Source organism: Lepeophtheirus salmonis, chromosome 4 (genome assembly GCF_016086655.4).
Source record: "Lepeophtheirus salmonis chromosome 4, UVic_Lsal_1.4, whole genome shotgun sequence".
Taxonomy (NCBI): Eukaryota; Metazoa; Arthropoda; class Copepoda; order Siphonostomatoida; family Caligidae; genus Lepeophtheirus; species Lepeophtheirus salmonis.
The window spans coordinates 39,631,150-39,647,138 of NC_052134.2; the positions used below are offsets into that span (position 1 = coordinate 39,631,150).

The following is a 15,989-nucleotide window of genomic DNA, read 5'->3' on the forward strand; positions in this document are numbered from 1 at the left end:
TTTCCTTAAAGTTTCTCATATTCTTCATTTTTATCATTATTACTCACTAATAGTGCTCGAGTTATTTTTTAGAATATCAGAGTTTGTGTTTCTGGAATGGGTTTTGGAAGATAATGAGAAATTTATTATTTTAATTATATGTGACATTAACAATCTTTTTCAGTTATTAATCACATTAACAATCTTGTTCTGTTATTTTGCACATTTTCTTCATGGATAGAATGCACAATAACGGTCTAGTTCAGTTATTATGCACATTAATTAGTTTCTTTTTTTTTACATTATAACGTATTTCTTACTTTATCTACAACATATATATGAAATGTGACATCACATACTACTCAAATTCACATATTATATTCAAAATGTGATTTTTCAATTTGTATTGAATGTTTAATTTAATGAGTTATATACGTATAATTAAGTAAACTTATATTATGAAATAATTCAATGCGGGATAACCAGGAATTTCCAGTATGTGTAATTTCCCAAAAAATTCCGGTAATTGGGATCCCGCTAAGGACCCTCTAGTAGGTACTCCTCAAATATGGTAAGAAAGGAACAGCTCATATACATATAGAAATAATTATAAGTACACAAAAAAGTAAATCAAATCTAAAGTATATGCGTGCATTAGTATATAAAAAAAATTTATGTTTTTTATAGGCAAATATATATATATATATATTCCACATGGGTCATCACATAAGAATATATTGCTTCCACAAAGAAAGTCTTTGTTTGTGAAATGAGTTATTATTTGCTATAAAAAAACAAGAAAATACGGCAGGAGTCATGGTCCTACATATAAATAAATATATTCAAAACAATATTAAAAAATGAACAAAAAAATAAAACTATGAGCATGTAATTATTGTATATGGTGCTATATCTCGGGTGGTACTAGTTTTTTTGAAAAAAGATCCAAACAAATTATTTTATAAAAAAAAATGTCGATTATATTATGGAAAAAAACTGTAAAATAATTTTTTAAAACAGTGTTCATTTGAAATTCTGAAATTGGACGATTAAGAGTAAATGGTTAATAACCACCACTGCTCTAGACTAAGTAGAAAAATCGTTTATGCATTTTCAAATAATCAATCTATATTTAGATTACTGTCATGAAAACGAGACCAAGGTTTTGACGTAGACGCGACTAAGACTTTCAAAAATGGGAGCTCAAGGCTCATACCGATCTTGTCAACCACATCACAACTTAAAAGATTGAATTATAGATAAAAAATAAAAATCTATTAATTTTTGTAAGATAATTTGATTGGTGCTCTCTATTTTTTATCTCTAAGAATACATTACATATTTTAGAAAAATTTACTTAAATAAGAACGTTTTCATGTGACATCATCTTTCTAGAAGTCAGAGAGGTATCGAAGACTAGATTTTTAAGTATAGTAAACCCATTGATTACATAACAGAAGGATAATTATATATATGTATATAAATACGTCCTATACATTAGTCGTCATAACATTCCCTGAAGAAGAAGTCTTTTTTTCTATAACTTATTATTCTTACTCTCTTGAATGTATACGTACTATGAATGATTAAGTAAAAAAATTGTCTTCAAGAGCTTTTCACTCTTAAAATGTATTAAACTTTAATTTTCTTTTGCTCCGGGATGTAAAACGACCAGGTCAACTGGTTGTTTTGAAAAAACGGATAATATATTATCTTCACATAAATTCCAATCGAATTTTAAAAAGAAGAAATGGATCAAGACAAAATTTAGGATTCAAATAAGCCTAACATTATTTTTTGAACTATTTCCTCATGATGTTGTTTTTCAAGTTTTTGTCAGTCATTTTTACTGGTTCATTCATTAGAAATCATCATTATCAACCTTACTATAGATCTCCCTCTCGAAATTTTTTCTAAAAATCCAAATTTCGAAGAAAAAAAAATATATTTATCTAGTTGCGCGTAGCTACGTTTTTTACGACAATTAAAGTATTTATCAATTTATGAATTTATGCTGGTCAATCTCTTGTTAGTGCATAACATGAATTAACCTTAATACGATTTGTAAAACAGTTTAGTTTTTCTATCTTTAGAGACATTAAATTAAATTACTATAAGTTTTTTTTATTAAGTTATCCCTTTTGTTCATTTAATATATCAACAATTTTGCCTCTAACTTGGCTTTACTTTCAATTTATTATCCAACTTGTGATGCCAGTACACATTCTTTAAGGTGAAAAATTACAAACTTGTTAGCTGCGCCTAATGATTTACACAATTTCCTATATTATTTACTAGAATAATAGATTAATAAGAAGTTATTCGAAGAGGCTATTTTCTTTTATTTTGTATTTTTAAAGGAACATTTTAATCTACATTTGGTCTTGGTCATGAAAACGAGACCAAGACAAGACTTTTAAGGGCCTTAAAAATATTTTTGTGAAATATCCTATTTTTTTTCATTCTATAACTCAGGAAGACATCAACAATTATAACTACTTATAATAATAACTTATTAAAGGCCCAAACTTACGTTACATATTTATGATTAAATAGAGTTAATCATTAGTTTTTGTCGACTATGTATATAATTCAAATCTTTGTATATTATCATTAAGTGATGTCACGATATCAATATTTTCGAACCGTTTCCAAAAAGTTATAGAGACTAATATTGGCAAAAATTATAAACCACAATAATTGGTTCAGTTTTAATTATTTAACAATATATTCTGGAAATTGAAAATAATCTGTTAAGAAGATGTGTTAGCATTTGCTTCAGCAAAATGCATCATTTAGTGGCCTTTTTTCTTTAAAAAAGGAAAAAGTAACGTTTTATGAAAAAAAAAATATTTAAAAAAAAATGAAAAATTATTAAGAAAATGACAGATATTTCAGTTAAACATCAATTTATATACAAACGAATCTCCAGATGTAGTTATTCGAATAGTTGTTTGAGACGCCTATCATTTTTTGATTTATAATTTAACCCCCTATCAAGTCTCCTTGAGCTGAAAAAAAAAGTTTTTTGGGATTTGGGTATCGCATAGCCCCCCTTATATGACCCCCCATAAAAAAATCACCACCCCGTCTTAGCCTGACCAGGTTCAAAAGAGGCAACCATGTAAAATTCCAGCCTCCTAGGTCCAACGGTGTGGACACCTATAAAGGACAGACACTCTTTCTTATATACTTACAGATTCCTCTTCTCCTCCAATAATATCTTCTGATAATTATGTAAAATCATTTTCTTTCTCCGTTTTAAGCTTATTTTTGTATCTATATTAATATTCTCCTTTTCAAGTTTCGCTATTAACACAATAAAAGGCTGCCAGTTCGAAAATGCTCCACCGTTCTTTCTAACATACTGTTTAGTCTCAGTTAATATCAGGCGAAACGAGAACAAGTTGAAATCGACTCGACTAGTGGAAATCTCTTAACGCTTTAGATAAACAGATTTTGAGGAAATAAGTAATATAAGAATGTATAAAATACCAATATTTCGAGATTTTTATCCAAATCATCCCTAACGTAACGTCAATATCCCAAGATCAATATCGGGAAAGAATGAATCATTAGTTAACTGATTAGATTATTAATAAAGTTATCTCTTCACATAATTAATTCACTATAGGAGAATATATATTTTGTATTAACTAATCAACTGTGAATTTTTTTTTTTATTTTTCTTATCCTTTAACAGTGCTACAAACGTTGACTGGTTCAACTTGAATTTTTCGTCCTTTTTTTGGAGAAGGAAAGGTTGAGAGATACAATAAATATTACATTATCTTAACTAAATAAAAATAGTCTAAGCGGTGCGGAAATTGATGTCATTTTCTAATTTTCAAATGATCTCTGGCTTCATTTTTTTTTTAAAGAAAGGTTGAGAGTTTTTCAATGTGCAAATTCTATTCACATTTACTGCTTTTATTTTATTTTTTCATTCAATTGTAAGTAAATAGGTATACTTGAGGGATTTTTTACTTCAATTTTTTTAAACCTATTTTGAAAAAATTCAATTGTACTTACTCAAATACGTACATATCTTATAATTAATTCATTCCTGTCTAATGCTTCACCCTACATACATATTATATAGGTATGTATGGAAGTATTCTTCAAAAGATGGTGTTAAATATATAATTTACTTTGTCTGAAGGTATAATTAAGATGTAAAAAAAAAAATTATTATTGTAATATGAAGGAAGAAGAAAAATCACAGGTAATAAAAGGGAAAGCGACCATGTTACTTATTTAAATGGGAGTTTTGTACTTCTAAAGTACCTATGTATACACTACTCCCGAGCTGAATATGTAATATCAAATGACAATTGAGAGGGAGGATAGGCTTTTGATGACAAACTGCGTGTACGTCTTTATAAATGTGCTTGTTAGGAATAGAAAATCAATTATTGAGATATATTATGAAGAATCTTACTTGAAATGTACATTTCTACATAACGGTTTTACCTTTATTGTATCGTTCAACCTTTCCTTTAAAAAAAAGAAGACCCAAAATTAATTTTTAATAAGCCTATTATTGATCAATTCCTTCCAAATATGAAGTTATTATTCAATGTATTTGTTCACAACTCAACAAGAACTCATTTTTATTCAACCAACCAAAGTTCAGAACAGCGATAAGGAGGAAAGAAATAGGAACATCGATCGCTCACAACAAATATGTACATTGCACATTTTTGTTAGTGAAGTAACTCTGTAACATATGTAAACGAGTAGAGTTGTATTGGTTCTTAGTAAGGATGTATAGTTCCAAATATATCTACATGTTGTCATCATCAGTATATCAAGGCTATATTAGAGGTAACACAATGGCTAAAATGTCCTGGGCTTAATAAGGGAACAATGTTGTTGTTTTTTGTTTCATTTCACTTTTTTTATTATTATTTACTTTATGGAACAGAGTCCCCATGAAGAAGCAGTGTACAATTTAAACCCGAAATTGTTTTTGATCCATTGTTCTGAACATAAAAAAAGTAATATCACACTTAGCATAATAACTCATAAACTAAAAAAACAGATCCCCATAAAATTTTGACAGATGTCTTTCGAAGGTTGGTACAAATGAAGTTATTTTTTTTCAATCACCATCTATGATTGAAGCTGAGGACTTTTTAACCCATGTATTGTAAGACATCGTTACCTTCATTGTATTTAGCATGCCAATTATTCCCAATATTGGAATTATTATTAAATAACTTTTGGGAATAGCACACAGCTTAAAAAGAGTTAATTCAAATTCAAGCAATTGTCCGTAGGGACACTGATTTTTTTGGAATGAAACAAAAAATAGAAAGCTGATAACAACATACAGAGTAAAAGTTAGGGAGGTAATTTAATGATTAAGAATAGTAAATACTTTGATTAAAGCTCGAAACAGTGTACCAGGTTAATAAAGTGTGATTGTTGTTTAGTTATTGGGCTGTTTACTATGACTTAGAAATATCTGCACGATCTTGCGGCTTTTAATATTTTGTTAATTGGCTCATGTTCCATTTGTAAACTGAAATTCTTAACTATAATATTAGTAAAAATGATTATATATAGAGGGTATTTTAAAATTTGGAGGGTTTATTATGGACTAGTAAAAGAGACGGATCAATTTTAAGTCCTATTTAAGAACTGAGACAACTCTAGTCCTTAGCATGGGATTTAAAACCGGTACTGTCATTTTCTCGTCCTGTCCCGTCCCTATTTCAGCCCTTTAAAAATATCCCAAATATTAATGAGCCTTCTTCAAGGAACTATTCTATCTTAAACTACAGTGACTCACCTACTCAGTATATTTAATTAAATTCATTCAGTTACAACTTTAATATGTTATTCTTATACCCAATTATAGAGAAGGATGAATCCACTAAAATAGTTTTTCAATACAAATAGAATTTGTATAATTTGAAGATTGTCGATCGATCGAAGTATTAATGATGATGCCCCTGAGTAAATTATGTTCTATGAAACAACGGCTTTTGCATCCAAATTGGCCACTTTTTTAAAATTGAGAATAGGATTGATACATTTATGCATTTAGAGATATTATTATTAATTAGAAAAAAAATCGCGAAAGTGATTTGTAGTACCTTAAAGAAAAAGTTTGTTGCGTAGGCTAAACAAAAATTTCTAGTTAAACAGGATTTAAAATATCTTCTTTTTTTCATTACTTATTGTATTTATTTATGTAACCTCCTAAAGGGATTCCATTACACTTCTTATACATATATATTTTACAATATAAATAACAGATAAATGAGTATGAAAATGAAACTTTGGATAATTTCCTTGAAGGTGAATAGCTAGGTACATATGTATTTATATACCATGTTTATTTATTTTGACATTTAGGTCTCTACTTTTTGTATATACATAGATACAAGTCCGTTAATAAACAAGTAAAAAGCTGATTGTATTATAGTAAGAGGGATAGATAGGATTCGTAAATTGTAAGTATTTTCGGTAATGTAAAAAAAATGAAAATTATCATGGTAACCCTGACAATTTGAAGAATGTTTGAGAGGAGAGAAGTTTAGCTGTCAGTATGTGCAATTAAATTAGCTACGATCGGCAATGAGATTAAGTAAATAAACACAAGTCGTCCCACTCCGTATTCAGCATGGATATAAGCTAGAAATACTACGTTTTTGATCGTGAATTCTACTCCGAGTCCATCAAGGACTAACACTTAAAACTCCCGAACAAATCTTCAGCGTTACTCTTTGTTATTCATAATCACACACACTCGTGGTTACACTTTACAAATTTATAGATGTTATCTCCTTAATAATGATAACAGCCTTAGAAAGTAAAAATAAACACGGTTCAGATTGCCAACAACAACAAAACCGACACGTTAAAAAATGCTAAATATCTAACACTTTAGATATACATATTCTGAAGAATATTTACATTCAGAAACAAACAGTTTGATCTTGAATCATGATAAACCCCCTTACCAAAACAAACTACTACGATTGGATCAAAGCGTAGGTTCTTAATTAAATCTCTAAATGTCAATTTAAACTTTATAGCATTAAACTAGCCTTTTTAATTCACAATTAAACATTATTTTAGCAAAACTGTTGTGGAGAGGACTCAAAGTGTAGCCTATATTGTGTATACTCTACAAGGCCTTAAAAAAGATTACCTATAGACATTATAGGAAAAGAGTTGGAAGTGACAAATTTGGTTTGTTATAATACCACTTAGAGGATCCCAATTATTTCAAAATGTCCAATATTTAGAAGAAAAAGTGGACTATATAATTTGAATATCCCTTTTGACAAAATGTATTTACATAAGTTACACCTTCCAAACTTTCAAAATAACATATAATATGTAAACATATTTGTATCTTTCAACCTTTCTTCCTCCGAAAAGATAAAGAAAAAAGACACCATAACAGTTACTGACATTTTGCCAATTATTCCTAGTCGTAAACTTATTATTTATTGATGGCAGCTTAACAAGAGCTATTTCGACTCAATCAATGAACATTCAGAATCCTAATAAGAGATCAAATTATGTGGCCAAAAAAATCGTCAGCTGACAAAAAATTATATATTTAGTGATTTTTTTTCTGAGTGGTATAATATCATACTATTTAAAAGTGGTTGATATCGAAACCAGAAATCATTTAAATTCAAGAAACCAACCTTCAATGACCTAGTAATAAGGAGGATGAGTGTACCAGTCAACAGCTGACAAAACATACGTATGAGATTATAATGTTTAATGGATAACATTGGCCTGAGTGGTTTCACGCCAATATATATCTTGCTATAAAGATGACTTAAATGCATTGAGCAGTAAGCTATGGTTTTTGCAATTTGTGAAATGTTTAAATTAACCAAATTGAGTCAATTTAATTATAAATGAAGTTATGTAGTCATTAAACAAAATACATCATACGAGTAAGTACACACACTAACATAACTTTCATTTGTGGAATTTTTTTCATGAGAAAATTTCAATTTGCAAAAAGAAAACAATTTTGACAGGAAAAAAGAGAGAAAATGGAAGAAGGTATTAATCACGGAAAGGTATTGATTGATTGGTAATTGGTATAAATTCTTTTGTTTTGAATTCACTATATTTGTAGGTTAACATGATTTTTTTAAATTTTTAATTAGTGATTGGATTACAAATTAAAGTTTAAAAAACGAGCCATTGAATGTCCTATATTGAATAATCGACACATTTACTTCATTGTTAATGACTTGTCGATGATATGTTTCAGACAAAAATTAATGCAATGTATTATAAGGTACTTACAGAATAGCATAATTGATATTTAACTGTATCTAATATGAACCATGATTTTTTTTTTTTCTATGAACAACATAAGTTTCTTTTTATTCAAGGGTAAACGAAACTCATTTCCAGAATTTATATTAACAAAATAAAGTTTTTTAGTCTGCCTGAAATACATCATCTTTTTTGAGTGTACAATTAATATTCTAGAACCGCCTGTACTTGACCTAAAAAAGAACTATACAGCAACAAGCATGTGGGAGGTTCAGTTGTTCTTATTAAAAATATAAATATTAAAAAACAAAATTAATTTTAAAAAAATCAAGATCAGTGATAGGTTTGACGCTGAGTGATAGTAAAAAGAGTTTATTTTGCTTAACACAAGACAAAAGTAATTTTAGTATTTGTGCTTGCAAATTTTTTTATAGTAAATATCTTTTATTTTTCTTTAAAAAAACATTTAAATTTTGAAATAAATGTTTAAATAAAAACTGGGGCATAATTATTCATAGATATAAAAAAAGTGAAATTTTTCAAATCGACTATTTATAATTGATGTGGTGTTAAAAAAATTTATGCTATAATGTTTAACAAATAACTCCGAGCAATGCCAGGTAAACCCGTTAGTAATTTAATAAAGATTTGAGCTTCTAGGATTAATCCATTATATCGTCTATGTACATATTTTAAGATAGTATGGATTTATGTGTTATACATTTGTTAACGAAACTATTACAAATGCCCAAAATGAAATAGCATAGAAATACAAAATATATCATTTATTACGTTTTTTTACTAATTATTAATGTAAAACATCATAATAAAGAATATAAAAATCAAAAACATTAGCAAATTAATGAATTGACAAATCACATTCATGTTTGAATTTACGTCATAAGTTAATACAGTTATTCAAACTTCTTACTTCTCATTTTACCAATGGTAAAAATGGATGATAAATCAATAATAATATTTATAACTTGGTAAAATAATAGTAATATGAACCTCCTTATTCGGCACATCGACTTCAAAAAAACAAATTATGTCCATATATAATTTTAGATTTGTTTCAAATTATCCATAGTTCTAGTGTCATGGACAAAAGAATAGAGTTTAATTAATTTTTAGTTAAAAAACCTTCAATTGTGAAAATATAGATCATTCAAACTATACATATAATAGATATTTAAAATTGTTTTACTAGCAATTTAAAAAACTTATATATTTATTTTTAATTCCATGGTTCGCCAATTCAAATTTTATGTTTGGGATTTTACCACGTAATTAATGATTATTATAATTAATAAAAAAATGAATTCAGCACTAGAACCTGTGATGAAAAAGGAGTAACAAAGAATTTATTACTGTAGCAAATAATAAAATATAAATATAATCATTAGGCTTTGATTTGGCATGAAGTAAATTCTTATGTCTCATAAATATTATCTGCAAAGAATAAATTTCTAATTTTGTTTCTCTATGTGTATGCGTAGGTACATAGTAATACCTAGACTTAAAAAAATAAAATAAACCTATGTAGACCAAAAAAACAAAAAAAATCTTATGATGTAGATACCTAACAATTTACATCATTGCGTAAGATCCTCAAGAAAATATATATATTATACACTACATAGGTAGAAATGATCGTATTGACCATTAATCTTGTTAAGATTAAACTACTTACAAAAACTTTCTATGTAGGAATTGATTTATTTTGTAACATCCTTAGCTAAATATATTTATGTCTGGACAGGAAAATTGAGCTAGTTACAGTTATAGATATTTTTTAACATAAAATATGCATAATATCTTTGCTTGTCTTGTTTCTAAGTGCTTTAGAAGAATTTATAGAAAACATTGAACTTGGTGTTTTATAGATAGAGAAAGTATTGGAGTGGTGGATGTCATTTGGTCCAAAGTATCACGTAACTAATAAAATAATGTACAACAGGTTTCTTTATTGATGATATCCTTATTGCATTACTCGAGTAGTAGTACCCGGCATTGCTTGGAGTTATTAAGGGTCGACGAACAATTAATTTTTTTTTCTATAATGTAGAACTACCCAACAAATCCTTGGTGTTTCTCTCAGTTTTTCATGAGCAAACTCAATTCTTCGACGTTTTTTATTCAAGAATAAAAAATAATAACAGCTGGACAAAAAAATATGGTTTGATGAGCCAGTGAGTACATTAGAATGTTGCAAAACATCATTTAAAGTCATATTCATTTTTTAAAACTATATTTAAAGTACTTCCTTTTTTTTTCTTTTTTTTTATATGAGTTGAACTCCTTCGAGATTTAATTAATTTTTATATAGTACTCCCTGCAAATTTTACTCCTTTTTTTCTTTATACAGTATTAGTATATTATATGTGATGAAAATTGTGTGTATTTTAGGAATGTTAAAAGAAAGAAACCGAAAGTCAACAGGGAAACCCTAACAATTTAAAGAATGTTTTAGAGAAGAGATGTATGTATGTATTATCTGTATATTATTATCTGTATGTATGGAAAATAGTCACAAGGTGCACTGTATATATGTGCTCCCTAGTGTATATCACATATAGTGATGCAAATTAGGAGTATTTTGTAGCTCGGTCGTTTTTTTTACTTTGTAATTTGAAGAACGAATTTTCTTTTCTTCAGTTGTTGTCATTACTATTTAACCTCTAAGTATTGAACTTCCTTTTCTACTGCATTCAAGTATATTCAAACCCTGATTGAATATTCATGTGTGCTAATAAAAGACAGAGGGTTAGCATGGGGGTTTTTTACGGAGTTATAATTGTCTAAAACCTTTCGTGTTACTGTGGCCTTACCCACAGTAACACCTCCTTGTTCTCGGCGTACTCTGCCCTATTCATCGTTGGGTTGACCTTGAATGTATCCATGACGTCTATAATTATGTGAGTGGTCTACTCTTGGATTTTTCCTTAAGGTTGTTTCCATCAGCCAAACGATTTCTGACCGGACAGACTGTGGTCTTGCTGACATTTAAGGCCTTGACTGAATTTTTAGAATGTCTCATTACGTTTTCTACACACCCGGTATTTCAACGTGTGTTGGACCGCTCGAACAATTATTAATACGACTCAAATAGAGATATGATTTTCAAATTTTAAAGGAGCAATTTACAATTCTTTTCTATTGTTGAATTATTATTCATGTGTTCATAAATATTAGTCACAGTTGAACAAGAGATAATTCGAATTCAATCAATCAACGATCAGAGCACACATAAGAGAAAGACCAATAGAAAAAATAATAGTTTTTTTAGAAATAAAATATGATAGTAGGATAATACAACAATATTGGAATAATAAGATACTTAGTTAAATGGTTAGATGTTTATTTACAAAATATCATAAAAAATTATGCCTATAATACTCTTTTCAGGTGTGTTAATGTCATGATAACCTTACTCGGTTTTTTAGCTTTTTTCAAATATCTATTCCTTTCATTAACATTGGCTGAAAACATAAGGTTCAAAACCATTGTCTTCAGGAATTTCCAAGTCTTTAGAAAAAACAAACTTGAATAATTCATATTTTGTATAAACTTTTATTTTAAATTTATCGATTAAACATTTAGCACATCAAAATATACAATTTAGTTTTTGGGGTAGTAAGGTAAAACGTCGATTAGAAAAGATTACATAGTTTCCACGAAATTTCACTCCAGACTATAGTATTTAGTCTATTCGACGTGTTGTCGGTCGACGTTTTGTCCACGCACCACTTTTTGGGTGAGCTGTCTATATGTGTAATCCCCCTCCCCTTATTGGTGCTTTGCACATTGATTTGCTAAAATTAGGTTATGTCTTGTTATTCTAAGTATCTTTAATAATAGATACAAATGGATCCACAGTTAGATAAAATGACTTAATTAGTAATTACCTTATAATTTCTGGTGTTTCCTTTTACTGGAAAAGTAATGAATATTATTGATAATTAATTGAGTTAATATTGTAAAATGGCTTCCAATCAGCTGAATGCTTATGTAGATATAGCATTTGATTTAAAAATGAGGGTTACATTTACTCGTAATAGCATTGTCAAAAAAAGTGGATAGGTTTTTTTTATTAGCTAGAGCTCATTAATCATCAAGTTTCTATATTTTCTAACAACGAATATAAAAAAATCACTCATCCAAAAAACTGTTTTTAACCTTCGTAGAAAAAAAAACAAATTGGAAAATCATAATAGAGTAATTTACATGATTATTTATAGATATACTGTGCAACCATTTATAAAACCATTAAATACTAATGATATTCAACGGTGTTTTTTTTCTTCTCGCTAAGTTATGTCTAAGTAAAAAGAACAAAAAACCGAAATACAACTGAAATAAAGTTATATTGTTTTACAATCAAAGTATGTAGTTAATGTAGTAGATAGAAAATAAAACCAAATAGCGCCGCAATGGAAAGTGTCTCGTCATAAATAATTATTATTTATACTATTGCATACATAATTTATAAAATTTGGAGTAAGAAATCTAATATTTTCAAATAGTTATATTTTATAGACATTAAATAATTATTAATTAGAATACTCAAGGCACGTACATTAGGGTGGTTGGTTTTTTAACTTTTTTCGAATTTTGAATAAGACTTGTTCATAAATAATTTTATGTGGTAAAGAAATAACTTATGAAAAATTTCGTTGTTCTTTGGCGTCATCTTTAGGTTGCAGCTCTCGATTAAAGATTCAAAGGAGGCAAAAGTTATTGAGGTCATCAATAAATATTAAAATACACCAATAATCATTATTTTGCATTAATTAACGATATACATTATTCTAACCTATAAGAACATAAATAGAGTTGTTGTTTTTCTACAGCTAGCTTTTGAATCAAAAAGAAAGAATAACATAAGATAATTTGGATCTTTTTTTTCGAAAGTGTAAAATAAGATATACGTAGATCATCTTATTTTCCTAATAGTGTTCTCTTTTTTTATACCATAAGACAATTTTATAAAATAATTTTTTATACACTTTTGATAGGTTAATAAAATGTCTTTCAAAATTACTATATGCAAAATAACTAAAAATCTTTTTTTAGTATCTATATTTACGGAGTAAAGAGTATTTACCTTTTTACATAATTTGGTCGAGATGTGCAAACTAAAGATAACTTTACAGGACAATTCCATAGGTAACTTTTATACCGTATGACAACTTTTCTGCACTAGTCGTAATCAAAATTCGAAAAAAAAGATGAGAACCAAACCACTCTAAGTTACATATTATTATAGTGATCACTTAGAGCTAAATACTAAGACGCAATATTAAAAGTAGTGTTTCGTTCAAGAACACCCAACCCGAAACAAACATCTTGGCCATAACTATAAACGCTTTGCTCCCTCAGATGGAAAAAATAAGGTATCTATGTTGTATTAGACTATAGATTGAACAAATATTATTTGTTGATGGAACCTTCTATATTTAAATACGAGTCCCTGGCCAAAAAAATTACATAGATGATACTATTAGTTACTTATTCAGATCTAAAACTCCATTCTTCAAACTAGACACCTCGAGGTTTAATTTATATATTTATAAAAGTGTTTTTTTTTTAAATACAGAAGTTCCAAGATTTTAGCATTAAGTGCAACGAAATCGAATTTACCCTGAGAGTGTAAAAAAGTAGCCCATGTTCAGTGCATTGTCCCAAAGGAGCTATATACCAAACACATACTCAATTAAGTCAATAATTTTTGAGTATGCACAACTCAGATAAACATACAGGTTGAAGTCCATGAATGAATATATACACATATACTAGATATTAGTTTTTTTAATAGAAGTAAGAATATGAACTGGCTTTTAAAGTCATTATGAGGAAGAAATCATGTCAAACAAAAATAAACTGATTGTCCTGCTACGGCTCTACGTCACGTCTGTTCTTTGGTAATTACTCATAACCAAAATGTATTGGAAAAAAAATACATACAAATAATATAATTAATATATAGTTAGTGATATAAAAGCTATATATTGTATATAAACAAGGAAAATCGTATAGAAAATTGCGTCTCAAATTCGTAATTTACTTTGCATGACCGTTAGTTTTTTTACAACAAAAAAAAATACCTACTTAACGTACTTCTAAATGTCAAAAAAAAGTAACGACCATTTACATATAGGTATATGATGAAGGAATATGATAAACTTGAGGTAGTCATGCATTTATTTATCCGCAATAGAAATACAATAACGAAATCATATTTCTTTTTGATTGTCGAGATATTTATTAGGATTTGATATGCATGTATTGTTTATTTCGTTAAGTAGGAAAGGTCATATAAATTGTAGTAGAGGTGGCAAGTCTAGGGAAAGAGCGTATTACGAAAAGTAGAAGATATGTGTTTCTCAAAAATAATCTCGCAAATATAACCTTTCTTTTAAAAAATATCGAGTTACCTCAAGAACGAATAATCGATAATATCGAAATCTTAGATCTACCTTTATTGAAAGGTTACGACGCCATTTTATATATTGGCGATCCAAATTCAACATAGTAACAACCATTAAACAACTTAAATTCATAATCATTATCCTAATGTATCTATTATGAAATAATGCTACAAATTCACAATATACAGTAGTTATAAGTGCTGCATTTGTAGACATATACCAATGACTGGAGTCACTGTGCTGTGATTCTACAGAACAAAACTTTAAGACACGACCTTTGTGAACATGTTCACTCAATATGGCCGCCCTCAACAGCATTCACAGCCTTCACGCGGTGGAAGAAAGCCTTGCAGGAGTTGATGATGAACTTCTCGGACAAGTTGTTCCACTCCTTCACAATGACGCCCTTCAGGGAGTCCCGTTCGGGTGAGATATCTGGTTAGCCTCCCTCTCCAAAGTGCCCCATCTTGGGTCCACATATAGTTGTCCTCTGGGTAGGTGGCCTTGATCCATGGCAGTATGGTGAACTTCAGCACCTTGTAGTAGGAGTCCTGGCCGATTTGCTCCACAGCCTTATAAAATAAGGGAGGCATCTTCTTGCCGTCGGACCCCATGACCCCAAGGACCATTATTTGGGCCATATGTTTTGTACGGAACACCCCTTTGACCTGCTCTGGTGATCCCCTAAGCCAACGGTTGTTCTGACCGTTGTAGCCCTGGTCCACGGTGAAAATCTTCTCGACAGAGAAATTTTTTACTGTGGATCCATTTGCCTTGATCCTCGCACGAACTTTATTGCACCTCTGCAATCTCCTTTCCTCCAGAGTGTCCGTCATTAGGTGGCGTGGGGTCCTTGTGTAAGATAACTACTCCAAGTCCTCCTGATTGTTCCCTCGTCCACGTCAAACTCCTTAGAAAGGATATTCATTGATTTTGTGGGGCCCTGTTTAATCTTCTTTTTCAGGACCCGCAGAAACTCAGAATCCCTTTTCAAGTTGTGTCCCCTACTTTCTTCTTTCCTTGAGAGGTCTTTTCCATACTTTTTATCTTGGCCACCTTCAAAATGAGGCTCCTGGAGCACTTCACAATGTCCATAATCTCTGCCACCTCAATTTTGGCATCCAGAAAGTATGAGATCCTCTGCTTTTTTGCATTTTACTCAGTCATGATGAAAGATTTGAGAAATGTTTATTATTCTTTACTTATGCAAAAAGGACAGGAGATTCGGAATATGAAGGGGAAAAATCACAGAACACCTCTATTTTAATTACATAATTAGTATTTATTAACAGTTCACGTCTTGCTTTATTATCT

The 15,989-nt window shown here is 29.2% G+C and overlaps 1 protein-coding gene across 5 annotated transcripts in view; it reads right to left on the reverse strand.

The window, feature by feature from the left end:
• The window catches only part of LOC121115922 (inactive ubiquitin carboxyl-terminal hydrolase MINDY-4B), a 134,418-nt gene that overhangs the window by 93,774 nt on the left and 24,655 nt on the right, over window positions 1-15,989 (reverse strand). The window lies entirely within an intron of this gene.